Raw genomic sequence first — 14,332 nt, forward strand, 5'->3', positions numbered from 1 at the left:
GGGAGAGATGGGGTGGGACAAGGAAGTCATATAGAAAAAAAAGGATTTTTTTCAGGCAAGGTCACCTTCCATTGGGGGACTGTCACGCAGGGGACCCTGCTCGCTGCGCCATTTGTCGTGCAGGGTCTCAGCTCCCACTCCCCGCCCAAGAATGCAGGACACGGTAAGGCCAAAAAGGAACACCCACGGAGCCATAGATAGGGGAATCAAACCAATATATTCTCGCTGGCGGCTGGGCTGGAGACACAGGAAGCAGGATCTACATAATCTGCCTAACAGCAGTCTGCGCTTGCCAGCCACCATCCTCTTGCTAGCCCCCATTCTCCCTTGCTAGCATAGCCACAGCCGTTATATTAGTGGTCAATGGCCTACGGGTTACAGCTGACGGCCAACTAGCCACAGCTGCTGGCATCTGATCACAGTTGATGGCCATTTACTACCCGAGCCAGCACCTTTCTATGTGAGGCCGAGAGCCTGGAAACTGCTTTTTGGGGTTTTGTCCCCACACTCCACCCCTACAGGGTCTCGCCTCACAATCTACGCGACAAGCGTCTTCTGCGAGGGGCCCTGTGCAAGGAGCCTGGAGGTGAATGCACTATCCTGAACACAGCCAGGCTCTCTGGGCACAGCCAGGGTTTCTCAGGGCACCACCAGTACTTCTGGGCACAGCCAGACTTCCTGGGCTTCTTAAGGTACCACCTGTCTCCCCGGGCACAGCCAGCTTTTCTCAGGGGACCACCACAGTACTTCTGGTCACAGCCAGACTTCCTGGGCTTCTTAGGGTACCACCTGTCTCCCCGGGCACAGCCAGGGTTTCTCAGGGCACCACCACAGTACTTCTGGTCACAGCCAGACTTCCTGGGCTTCTTAGGGTACCACCTGTCTCCCCGGGCACAGCCAGAGTTTCTCAGGGCACTGCCACTCTCTCTGGACACAGCCAGACTTCCTGGACACAGCCAGGGCCTCTCAGGGCACTGCCACTCTCTCTGGACACAGCCAGACTTCCTGGACACAGCCAGGGCTCTCAGGGCACTGCCACTCTCTCTCTGGGCCTCTCGGGGTACTGTGCTGGAACAACAGCGGCTCACATCAAGGTGCTTACATATTATCAATGGCGGCCAGTCAAGACACAAAAGCAAACATTCTCGCCAGTCCCACTACATGGTGGTATGTTCCCAAACAGTCAAGCGTCCATTAAATCAGGGATAGAAGGCAATTCCCCATAGTCCATAGTCATTCGCCAGGGCTGTCCTGGGGGTGAGGGATAACCTTGACCTCACCCTCATCTCCCACAGAGGACTCAGCAAGTGTTTCCTCCTGGGACAAGTCCCGCATCCGGGCTGCCTCAGCAAGCAGTTCCCAGCCCACAGGGCGGCAACAACCTTCGCTTTCTCCACTTTCTCCGGCCTCTGCTGGTTGGGGAACCGTCCACATCTTTCCACCCCTCCATGGGGATCGAGCTCTCCGGCAGCTGCTCCTCCTGGTCTTCCTCAGACTGAGCTTTCATACGCACAAACTGCTCCACTGCCCTTCGGAAAGCTTTGGCCAGCACTGTATCCTGCCGACCACGCCATGTGTCACGCAGGAGACCCTGCTCGCTGCGCCATTTGTCGTGCAGGGTCTCAGCTCCCACTCCCCGCCCAAGAATGCAGGACACGGTAAGGCCAAAAAGGAACACCCACGGAGCCATAGATAGGGGAATCAAACCAATATATTCTCGCTGGCGGCTGGGCTGGAGACACAGGAAGCAGGATCTACATAATCTGCCTAACAGCAGTCTGCGCTTGCCAGCCACCATCCTCTTGCTAGCCCCCATTCTCCCTTGCTAGCATAGCCACAGCCGTTATATTAGTGGTCAATGGCCTACGGGTTACAGCTGACGGCCAACTAGCCACAGCTGCTGGCATCTGATCACAGTTGATGGCCATTTACTACCCGAGCCAGCACCTTTCTATGTGAGGCCGAGAGCCTGGAAACTGCTTTTTGGGGTTTTGTCCCCACAGGGACCAAAAGGGTCTATTAGGTGAATGACCTCACTGGTGCTAACCAGAAAATCCCAGACTGACTGGTTAAGATTACATTTCTGGGGAAGGTTGAAACTGCAATTAGGTTAGGTATTAAGTTTCAGTTTGGTGACGTGGGCTTAGCATAAGTGACTCCATTTAGGACCTGTTGTTTCTTTTGAACACATGACTGAAGCATGACATTGATTCTTTGCTGTATGACGCTAGATTTGCTTTAAGAAATGGTAAAGATTGCATTATAATCAGTAATTTGATAACATTAAAATATAACCTAATATTCTGCAGTAATAATTTATCATGTGTCTCCATTTCAATGTTTTAATATGATATAGAAAATTTATGATTCATGTCTGAATCTAAGTATTACTTTAATAATTGAATTGGCAATTTCAGTTGTCATTCCTTTACCAAAGAACATGTTTTCCCCAACTTGAAATTAATAAAAAAACTAAGAACTACAATCACTCAAGTAAGTTCATACAATTTGACATTACTGTTGTTAAATTAATTAAACAGGGAGGCCATTAGACCGAGGTGGCTCTAATGCCATGGTGGCATTCATAGGCAAACCAAAACCAAAGCCTGTGAATACCTCAAGGTTACAAAATTGAAATTTAAGGACGACCAGTCACAAACAGCCTACCAGGCTTTAAGCTGTAGCCAATCACTAATTAACTTACTTTGCTTCTGCTTTTTCTCTGTAAAATGTTTCTCCCTAGCTCCTATCCGTGGAGCTCTCCTAACCACTTCTGGTTTGGTGCTGCCCAACTGTAATTGATTTTTTTCTCAAATAAACTCTTACAGTTTTTAATATGCCTCAGTTTAGCTTTTAACACTGTCCATGGAACACAATTTATGTGAAAAATTTTATAATCTTATAATAATGTAAATATTATTTTGCTGCTATAAAGGCAAGAAAAATAAATTTTATGAACTATTTATGTATTTATTTTATTACTCATATCAAATATCAACAGACCACCCAGACATGCAAAAATAATAAAGATAGCTGTCTTTGATAGTTAGCCAACTTTCGGTCATTTTAAGGCCATGGCTTTACACATATTTGTTAGCTTAATTTATAACTTTCAAATATTTAGACATATGGAATGTGAGCCTGCATCTGTTCTCTTGCCTCAGGTCCCACAAATGCTCGGATGGCCTGACTGGGCACACGTTTACCTGTGTTAAGCCTGCTGCTGTTCTTTCCTCATTAGCAGAAGAAAATTAAAATCAAAATATTCGGCAGTTTCTTGATCTTTAAAAGTAAATGTGAGAACTAACATCTTTTCGTTAGTCAATTATATAGTGGCCATCCAGATGACTCAGCATATGTTATATTTTATATTCAGAATGTATTCAGAATATTAAGAAAACTTTTACTTTACTAACCATTGTCACCCCAATAAACTTTAATTAAAAAAAAAAAGAGTATTAAGAAAACTTGTAAGGTCATCAAAATAAAGATGCTGAGAACACATACCAGTTCCAGTTAAAAACACACATTATATTTAAAGTGAACAGCAAAGAGACATAATTCTGAAATGTAAAAATATTCTAATTAAGTAAAATCAAAGTTTTTTTCTAAAATTGGAAATGCTTCTATAGTGCACCTCAAAGAATATGGCATAAATTGAACCTTGCTTGTTAACACGTCTCACATCTGATAAAAATGAGGGAGGACGAAAAGGTGTATGTCTGTAAGTGGAGGAGAGGTGTGGGACGTTAAGGTAGGAGAGGTGTAAGGTGGAAGTCTAGGATTGTGCCTGAAAATTGTCCTGTTGCTACTGAGTAGCATATAAATGAAATTTAAATAGAAAGTGACACCTGTCATAATAATTTTTTAAGTGCTGTGGACTGTTAATTGAGGTGCAATGGAGATTTCGTAAAGTTCTTTTTAGAATCCTATCACCTAGGAGTGGAGAACGGCAAGCTGTAGGTTGACTGACATATAATATCGCTTACCTTGGAAAAGAAGTAGGAGGAATTATAACTATGTTTAACTTAGATGTTTCATGTGCTTTGATTTAAATTTTTTTCCTTATTAGAATATTTAAATTACAGAAGAAATAAATGCGTATTGTAATGTGTGAAAGTAAACAATATGAAGTTGTAGAAAGAAAATGTTAATCTTGTCTGCCCCTGCCCTGCTGCCCCCTCACCCTGAGTCAAAAACCCTAACAGTCTGATGCATTTTCCTGTTCTTGTATGAACATATACATTCATATATGTATATATATATACATATACATTCATATACAGTCATCCCACTATACATATTACTTCACCACTTGCTTTCTTAAGTTATCTTAGACCTCCCAGTACATAAGGCTCTCATTTGTCTCTTATAATATAGGGTAGATGTGCTATAATTTGTTCAACCTTTTCCCTAGTGATATATATGTAGGTTATTTTCACCTTCTCTGCCTCTGCAAACAATGCTGCAATAAACATCATTGCACATACAGCCTTCGGTAATAGTGCTTTTATTTTGATAGCACTACATGTTTGTGCGGGCACTGAAAGCACCTGTTTCCCTGTACCCTCACTAACCGGGGATGAGGAGGTAGATTTCACGTGAAGCTGATGAAACATACATTTCAGGAACCCTTACTTGAACGTGTATCCCTACCCTCCCAACACCCCCCGCCCACCCCTATAGGCCTTGGGAGAAGTCTTGGCAATGTTTTCACAGGGTCATTATTTTTGTCGTATTTGAAAAAGTAAGTTATTTTATCTACAACCAGTTAAGACAACTGTGCCTTTCCACTACGAATTCTCTTCTGTTCACACTTCTCCTTGAGCTGGATGGCCTTGGAGTGGCTGCAGGCATTTTTGAAAGTTGAATTGGGATGCAGGTTAGTTTTAGCAGGATGTATTTAGCAGGTTCACTGTCACTTCTGTGTGTGTTGGGGTGGGGTCGTTGCTAGACATCCTGGTGGAGGAATAGCTTCTGGGTATACTCCTGTGAAGATGCAGGGCCAGAGGTGACATTGTGAAATGAACTGGTTTTACGACACCTGGCACCAGATGTTTAGGGTACTAGAAGAGAAACAGAATTTGAAATGTATGGAGCCAGAAGCTGGTCTGTAGAAAATTCTTCTGATGGTCAGTTACAGAAGTGTAAGCAAATGATTCCATTCTCATTGATGAGTTGCCAAGACCAGAAGTTCTCTCCTATTGGGAATATCCTTGATAAAGCAGTATATACAATTATAAACTCACCATCCTTTTTTTTTTCTTTTTGGTGGAACTTAACCTGAAACAGAATAAGAATTCCTGGGTTCATAGGCTAAAAATCTGTAGTTCTACAAACAGCAGGTATGTTTGGTGGTAAGCCACATATTTTCTGCCTGCCAACATATCAGACTGGATCTTAACACATTCCCAACAATGAATTTGAAGGTGAATTTTATCTAAACTATCAGTAATAAAAAAATAAATTTCAGTCAGCTGTACTAGAAGAAAAACGTCATTAACTTCCTGTTCTCTCTATACAAAATAGTATTATAAAATAGTTGTCTAATGAAGACATTCTTAGAGAATATGCATCCAAAGACTATGAAAAAATAGTATTGCAGAAGTGTGTCAGGCAGTAAATAATCTAAAAAATTTTTGTGATATTGGTTTCATAAAACTTATAATTGTGATGATTTATTTTCTCATTTTAAATATTCACCTTTGTACAAACACAAAGTTTTATATTTGAAGTTTTGAGTTCCTTTACTTGAAAAAGGCCCCCAAATTGTTTAAAGTTTAGGCCTCAGAAAGCATGAATCCTCACCTGGTTATAATTTATTGATCTTTCACTATTTGCCAGCAGGACAAGCAAAAATTGTATCTTTTTACTTTTGTTGACATTTCATAGATCTCTAGTGAGACTGAACATTTTTTCCACATACATATTGACCATTTGTATTTCATCTTTGAATTGACTATCCATATCCCTTTGTCTGTTTTTTGATTGATTCTTATTAATTTGTAGGAGTGTGTGTATTAAGTATATTAATACATAGTGGGTCATTGTGTTCTAAATAATTTTCTCTAGATTATCCTTTGTCTTATTTTGGTGACAGTGTTATTGCAATCTAAGTCACAGACCATACAATTCACCTATTTATTTATATTGTTTTTCCAGTTTTATTGAGATATAATTGACAAATAAAAATTGTATATACCTAAGGTGTACAGTGCAATGTTTTAATATCCATATGCTTTTGAATTGATTATCACAATCAAGCTAATTATCATATCCATCAAGTTATTCATTTAAAGTATACAATTCGATGGCTGTTAATATAGTCACAGAGTTGTGCAACCATCTCTGTAATCAATTTTAAAATACTTAATCACCCCCAGAAGGAATCCTGTACCCTTTAGCTATCACCCTCAATTCCGCATCACGATTTGTCTTTTGATATGTGATATTTTTAGTATCAAATTTCCTTAACTTTCCTATAGTCAAATATCTCTACATTTTCTTTTCCAGCTTTTAGGTTTCCACTTTCCAGTGTGGCTTAAGGTCTCTACTCTCGCTAAGGTTATTTAAATATTCTGCTCTAATATTTTTTTGCATTTACATCTTTGATTTATGTGCAATGTATCCTCAATCTTCTCCTACCCTCTAAGCAGGTAGACCCCCACTTCTTAACTAGATTTCGAGAAATTACTATACCTAATGACGAAGAAGTTTCTATTCTCAAACTTGGGGGTCAGGCCCAAAAGGCCAGAGCAAGGAAGAGGAGCACCCTAAAAAGGCAGAGTCCTGATCAGCCCGGTGTGGTTGCTACGGGGCATATGGTATGTGTTCACATGATACTTCGAGACCTACCTTGACAAGAGAACTTTCTCTTTCAAATAAAGAGTTGAAAATGGGGTCCAAACAGCAACCGTCAGAAAGGAACCAGACTGCTCTTAGCAATGTGCTTCCAGAGACTACGGTATGGGAAGTGGGGGAGAGAAGTACAGTGAAGAAACCTGGTGAACAGTACCTCGGCTAGGTAGTCAAGGTTCACATCCTGATGAGAAATCATGTTGATAGTATGTACCCTTGACATGAGGCGATGAGAATGGCACTTCAGCTCTGCGGTCTTCCTCCCACAACTCATAATCTGAGTCTAAGCCTGAGAAGAACACCAGACAAACCCATTGAGGGGCATTCTATAAACCGCCTGATTTATAGGGTTTATAGGGGCATTCTATAAACCCTGACAAAACTGTCAGGGTCATCTTCCCAGATCAGAGGAGACGGGCGCGTTCAAGGTGCTGTGGCCATTAGGGTCATCTTAAACAAGAAAAGTCTGAGAAACTGCCACAGACCAGAGGAGACTAAAAGACATGACTGTGAAATGCAATGCGGTACCCTGGATGAGATTCTGTAACAGAAGAAGAACATTAGGGAAACACTAATGGAATCCAATAAAGAAGACAGTTTAGTTAATAGTAACGTACTCGTGTTGGCTCCTTAGTTCTAACAAATGTGCCATAATGACAGGATGCTAACAATAGGGGATGCTGAGTGAGGAATACATGAAGACTCATTATTATCTTTGCAACTTTTCCGTAAATCTAGAAGTCTTCTAAAATAAAAAGTCTACATTGAGAGGGAAGGGAGATACTTTTGCCAGCCACATCCTTCCTGAGGGAGTCTATCTAGGCCAAGAAAGCATCCAGCCTTCTGAAAATAAGAGTTGGTGTCTCTTCAACCTAGTGCTTACTTTGAACCAATTATGTGGGTGGGTCAGAAAAGAATTTTGAGAAGTTCTTTCCCCTGTCCACATCCCCCTGCTAGCTCAGAGCAGCCTTCCAGAACGGCTGCTTCGGGCTGTGTGGGCCATTCCATGCAACCCACCCCAACAAGCACAGTGGTTCGCAGTGGCATCCCCCATCCCCAACCAACCCCCAAGCTGCTGCTCAGGATCCCCAGAGGGCTTATTTCTTCACCATTGACACTTGGCTTTGACCACCCTCCCCTTGCTTTAGTGACCAATTCAGACCACTTACCCTGGTTTTTTTGATCTTGGCTCCTCATTTTACTCAACCCCACACAATCTCTTGATTTCTGTACTACCTGAAGCTGCAGGTGAGAGAGATTCCTTCCACCGTCGTTCACTGCCCAACTAGCCCAAAGCCCCCTGGGCCCCATTTGGAAGGAGTGGACAATGTGTAGCCTCTCCTATCCATGGGATGGGAGACCGGCAGCAGCAATATCATCAAATAGAAAGGGCATCCTCTACTTGAGGAAGAATATAGGAGCTCTCTAGATGAGAGTAGCTTTAAAAAATTCTATTAGTAATTATACTAATATATCGAATTATGATTTTGTAGCACGTGTTCCTTTTTTTTTTAAGGGAACAGTGACATGATGTATTATAGTTTCTGGCGTCCCCATAAGTTTCCTGATCCCCAGACAGTACTGGCCATATACCTGTGTACCAACACTCCAGGGGGTCCTGGGTAGTCTCGGGGCTGATGGATGGACTGAAGTCAGCAAAGCAGATCTTAATTCTGAGGCTGTACAGAAATCCGGTGGGCAAGACGAGGCTAGGGTTCTGCTCTTACGTTGGTGTTAAATGACTTGTATTGTCAATAACCTCCTAAGATCCCACTCTGAGGGACTGGCTGTGTGGCTTTTCCTGGGAAGAATATAGCTCTTCCTGACTGAATGACAATCAGTTGAATGAGACTGACAGCTCACAAGGAGGCTGACCTGGAAGAGCCGAGAAACACTGTACCCACGAGAAACGTGGAGTTGAACAAACCTTCCTTCTCGTGTGGGCTTGGTCTAAGTCTTGCCGAGGACTGGGTTTGATTTTGGAAAGAAATGAACATTTCAACAGATAAAACTTCTACACGTTTCAGTGTGTTGGCTTAAACTCAAAGGCTACTATTCTGGCAAGCAGAGAGATTCAGCTTAATGGGTGTGTATTGAGTGCAGCTTCCTGTATGTCCCATTTTCTCCACGAGTGGTGGTGACAGTGTGCTGTGTGCCATATCCCAGGTGGCCCCGCAAGGGGGCTCAGGGAACACCACGCCCCCTGCTCTGCCAATCAGAGAATCCTGAAACTTCAGCATAATTCCTTACCTTATCATGTAGCTGGGGGTATCAGGGGAACCCTGTTTAGCAAGTCACCTTACCTGGATCTATGATCTGGGGACTGAGTGTAGTTTTCTTGCTGTGCCCCGGCACCGTCGGCTCACACTGCCCACGGGTTATACAGAAAGACAAGGCCTGGTGCCTGTACAGTCTCACTACCTCTGTATGATGAGGATGAGCCCGCGAGCCTGCAGTCCTTTATGGCCTGGGTTACAGAGCACAGGAGGGCCTGGCCAAAGTGGGCTTGGCTGGAGCTACCACAGTGGTAGAAGCTGGGGCCAGGATCTGCTGGTGGAATTTAGAGGCTTTGGGAAGGCCCGGAAGCTCTGCCTTAGGACGCAGGAACTCTTCTCCTCCTGTTTTAGAGCTTTTCCTGCATCTTTAAAGAGCAGTGTTTCTTAACCATTTTTTTTCTTACCATAACCTGTAATGGGAAAAGTTTATTAGGTTTAAATTTTCCCTAAAAGGGAATTTAAATACTAAGGAATGAGATTTTGCCGTGTAGCTTTGGAGGGCCACAAGTCATCATAGTATGTAAGACTTTTTTTGTCCCACCCCCACCTCAAGAACCAATTTTCACCCCCTTGGGGACGGTGTTTCCCCTTTTGAGAACGCATGTTATACAAGGAAGGTCCTGCTGTTGAGAACATTGCTACCCACAAAGGGGAACTCTCAGACTTCCTCCTGCCTGCTTGTTTTACACAGCTTCTGAATCCATAAGGATGAGTCAGCTGCATGTTACAGGACCCCCAATTAAACTGCCTGAGACCACAGGGGTGTTTATTGTTCACTTAAGAAATCTGGGGGTGGCCGGATGGCTCTGTTGGTTAGAGCGTGAGCTCCGAACAACAGGGTTGGCGGTTCGAGTCCCACAGAGGCCAGTGAGCTGCACCCTCCACAACTAGACTGAAGGACGACGACTTGGAACCGATGGGCTCTGGAGAAACACACTGTTCCCCAATATTCCCCAATAAAATTTATTTAAAAAGTCTGGAGTTACTGGGTGCAGTGGCTCAAAGAGGCCATCAAGGACAGAGGCTTTTTCCATTTCTCCACTCCACTATCCATAGGGTAGTAGGAATGTCTCCACTCTTGGCCACAAGATGGCTGTAACAGCCCCAGACATCAGGTCCTCCCAAGACCACGTGAAGGGAGAGCGAGGAAGAGAGACAGGACAACAAACAGTGAAAAGCAGGACAACAAACAGTGAAAGGTAGCAAATGACTGGTAGGCAAATAATAGTCGCTGGCACCTCTCTGTCTCTCTCTTATTTCCTCTCTCCTTTACCTTTGGCTTTACCTAAACTAGTATTCTCCAAACCCACGTGTGAATCACTATGTATCCAACATGGAAGGGAATAGCATTAGCACTAGCTGGTTGGCCTTGAGCAAGTTACTTGATATCTCTGGGTCTCAGCTTCCTCATTTATGAAATGAGAGCCCCACACTAGATGCCTTTTTTGACGTGAACTTGCAAATAGTTCTGCTGTTGAGATTCTTGAATCCATCTTTGATGAATATACACGTGCATTTCTGTTGTGTTCTGGGAGTGGGACTGCTGGGTCATATGATGTCTGAATGTTCATCTTCTAGGTTCCTTTTAAGGATGGATCCTAGTGATGGACCCAAACACGATCACGGAGCACACAGCCAGTAGTACATAGGTTTTTCATCCTATCCAAAGATTCACTGCTAATAAGACGCAGGGCCAGGGTTTCCAGTACTTTTCAGCCTGCTTGTGAAGAAAGCCAGGTAGCAGGTGTCCCTTGTGATGGCGGTGAATCACATTTCTATGGCCGGATGAGGCCCAGGTACTATCGGCCCGCAGGGCCAGCCAAGGAAGTTTCCGGGGCTCTGGAAAATATCCACTCCATTGTGAGGCACTTCACAGCCAGCACTAGAAATGACTCTGTCAACAGATAGTTTAGTTCATCTTAGCCCTGCTCCCAAACTTTAAGCACCTGGTAGATTGTCAATAAAAATAACCATAAAAGTTTAGGGTAAAGGACCCTGTAATAGCATTTTGTAAGAGAAGTTTGTCTGTTAAGCAACATTTCAGCCAACAGGAAATTTCTCCAAAGCAAGCACCTAAAATACTATTTACAAAAGGAGGTTTGGAATGTCAATTTATGGTTGAGAGAAATGGGCAGAGCTCTGAGAACAGTGCTTCTCAAAGTACAGTCTATAGAGCAGCATAGCATGAGCACCAGCTAGGAGATTGTTAAAAAAAATGCAGATTCCAGGCCCCTTCCCAGAATCAATCTCTTAGATGGGGGTCTAGAAATTTGCAGTTTAACCAACTCACATCAGTCCACGATCTGTGCTGCATTACACATTGCAGAGGGTCTCCATGCTTTTGGGGCCAGGTACTTTGACATGGAAAGATAAAATGATCCTATCATTTGCCCTCAAACCTCTGTGCTGGTTCTGGGGCAAGGTCCAATTTCTTGTTTGTAAAACTCTTCAGATCCTGGCCTCAAGTGGAACTGCTGGCTTTTGCTTTTTCCTGGGACATTGTTGACTGAATTAAATGGTTCACACAATTTTGTCTGTTGGCAACAGTGCCTTCTCAGTTGCCCCTCTTATTTGAGACAGCCCTCTGTGGCTTTCTCCATGTCACCATGAATACTCTTTGAAAACCTCCTTTGTCCTCATCAGCCGTCCACTTCAGAAGTGCTGGTGTTATTTTGAGGCAAGGCTTGGGATGCCATATAGAATAAAGCTATGATTGTATTGAAAACCAGAAGAGGGTAAGCAGCTAACACAAACATGAATACGGCCTAAGCACATGCTGTACCAGGGGACAGAAAGAGAGAATGCTCCTTTGTGGCACTGCTTTGTTTCTGAGATCTGGGTGCTCATGTAAAGTCCTCACAAACTTTCTAGTAAGATTTACAGGATTCCAGCGTGGCAAATTTAGGAAATTCTGGGGCCGATGGCACTGTCCCCCCGAAAGGCACCAACTTAAGTGCCCAGGGTTGCCTAAGGATGGGGGAAGGCCCCATGCTGTGTTCTTGGGTTCTGATGGCAGCTCCCCATGCCCCCATACACATACATCCACTGTGTTCTTCCTCAGAGCTCAGCCCTAAAAATCCAAGCGTACCTCCACAAATTCCACCAAACGCTACAAGCTTCTCGGCTGTAAAAACTGCACGTTTCTTCCTCACTACCATGTTGCTTTGAAAATTTTTAGTGGAATTACAGTCACATCCTCCGAGACACTTTTAACGTTATTTCAGTGACAGTTTCCCAGCACAAGGAACACTGAAATACAACAGGAAATGGTCAATATGAATAGGCAGCCCTGGGCTAAATTTGAATGGTGGAAACTTTATACCAAAATGTTTTCCATAGAAGTCCACTTTCTTTAGTTTTGATGACTACCCACTGGGTCATTGCGGCCAGGTGCCACTGACCAACGGGAAATTGGAAAGTAAATAAACTGTTCCATATTGCCTTTTAGGAACTCTGGGGGTTTTTGTTTGTTTGTTTCTGTTTTGTTTTGGGTAGGGGCATAGAAAAATGGTACTCTGACCCAAACTGAGCAAATAGGGGTTTGGAGAGCATCGTGTTTAATTATGAAAACTTTAGGATTTTCTTTTCATAAGAAGGGTAGAGAAAACCCAACAGAGAGGGAAAAGAAGTGAATTGACATCTGTTCCATGTCAGCATTTTGCAAGGAGTGTTAGGGAAAGCTATTTCATTCTCACACCCACCACCTAAGGTAAATATCATTACCTGCTCCCTGTCCTCCTCCCTTTTAGGTTAGAAAGCAGGCTCATTACGGTTAGGCAACTTGCTCATGGTCACCCACGTGTGGTGACTCAGGAGGAATTCAAATGTGGTTCACTTTTCACTGTCCTGGTGTCTTGAAGAGAAAGCTGGGTGGAGTCTTATAATAACATCTCTGTTATGTTAAGGCAACCTGGTTGTTAACATAATGCCCTTCAATAAGAAATGCCTCTGCTATCCATCCCTAGCACACTCTAGTTATACGGTATTCATGCTATTTATTTTAATGCCAATCAGAAGAACAGTGAATAGGGTCTATGGTCGTTATAAGCAGTCCTTGAATATAAAAGTATTATTAATTTTACCCAACTCTGAGAGGACCGGACATTGGCATTCCTGTGAGGTAGATGCAGCATTTACATTGTTCCCAGAGCCCCTGTGAATCCTGTTCTCTGGAACCAAGGCAGACACATGAGGACTACAGCTCAATGAATTACACCAGGGAAAACAAGGTCTTTGAAGCTCAGTGAGTCTCCAAGTGATATTTTGGGTCAGCTTCAACTCTCTGCATCCTCCTCCTGCTTGATGAAGTGTCACTTGTTTCGAGATTAAAGTGTGGTGGAGACCACAGTGAACCCCAACTTGAAGATTTGTCAGGTGAAATGGGACAAACCTATAGAATGTGGGACTAGGTAGCAGGAAAGGTACTCCTTCACAATGAGCCACACAACGTGTTACTTTGTTCACAGCAATCTGTTCTTGCGTGGACTGGTGACCTCTACTGACTTGGCCCTAAGAACAAAAGCTGCACAGACAGTTACGGTGGAAAAAGGTGAACTTCCACGCCAAAGAGCTGAAGTAACGACTCGACTATCTCCCCTCTGCTAGCAAATAAAGCTGAGACTCCAGCTCAGCCAAAGGCCCGGAAAGGAAGCACAAAAGCATGAAAATCAACTTAAACCTCTTTCAAAAGGCAGTCCAGTCGAGGTCTGAGTTTGAGTCGTATGTTAGTAGCACTCCCTGTATTTACTGATGCTCTCTTTGGAGGCTCAACCTTACATAAACCCGGCGTAGCTGTAGAGGCAAGATGGCACGGGGATCTCAGCGTGCATCTGAAGAAACCCCACACTGTCTCCTTGTTCGCTGTCTCCTCTGGCCTCATAGCCTTTTATGCCATTCCTTCCATTTTCAGTTATAATATTATAGAGGCCGTAAGCTCCCAACCCACGTGCGTACCCCAAAGCCCCCAGCCCCAAGAGTGGCTGACCGTGGGCGCCTCAGTAAACGCGGGTGGAATGGAACACGATCCTCTAACGTCTTTTTCCATCTCTGATTTCCGTTAAACATTTGCTCTGGGGACAGAGCGCAGTCTCCACAAGGCCGGCCTCTCGGAGACGAGGTGGGACGTTACGAGGCCAGCTGCGGAGGGCTCAGGGCGCACTTCCTGCGGGGCGGCGGGCGGGGCGGAGCCGCCCGCCTCC

The sequence above is a fragment of the Rhinolophus hipposideros genome, assembly GCF_964194185.1.
Source record: "Rhinolophus hipposideros genome assembly, chromosome: 11".
Lineage (NCBI taxonomy): Eukaryota > Metazoa > Chordata > Mammalia > Chiroptera > Rhinolophidae > Rhinolophus > Rhinolophus hipposideros.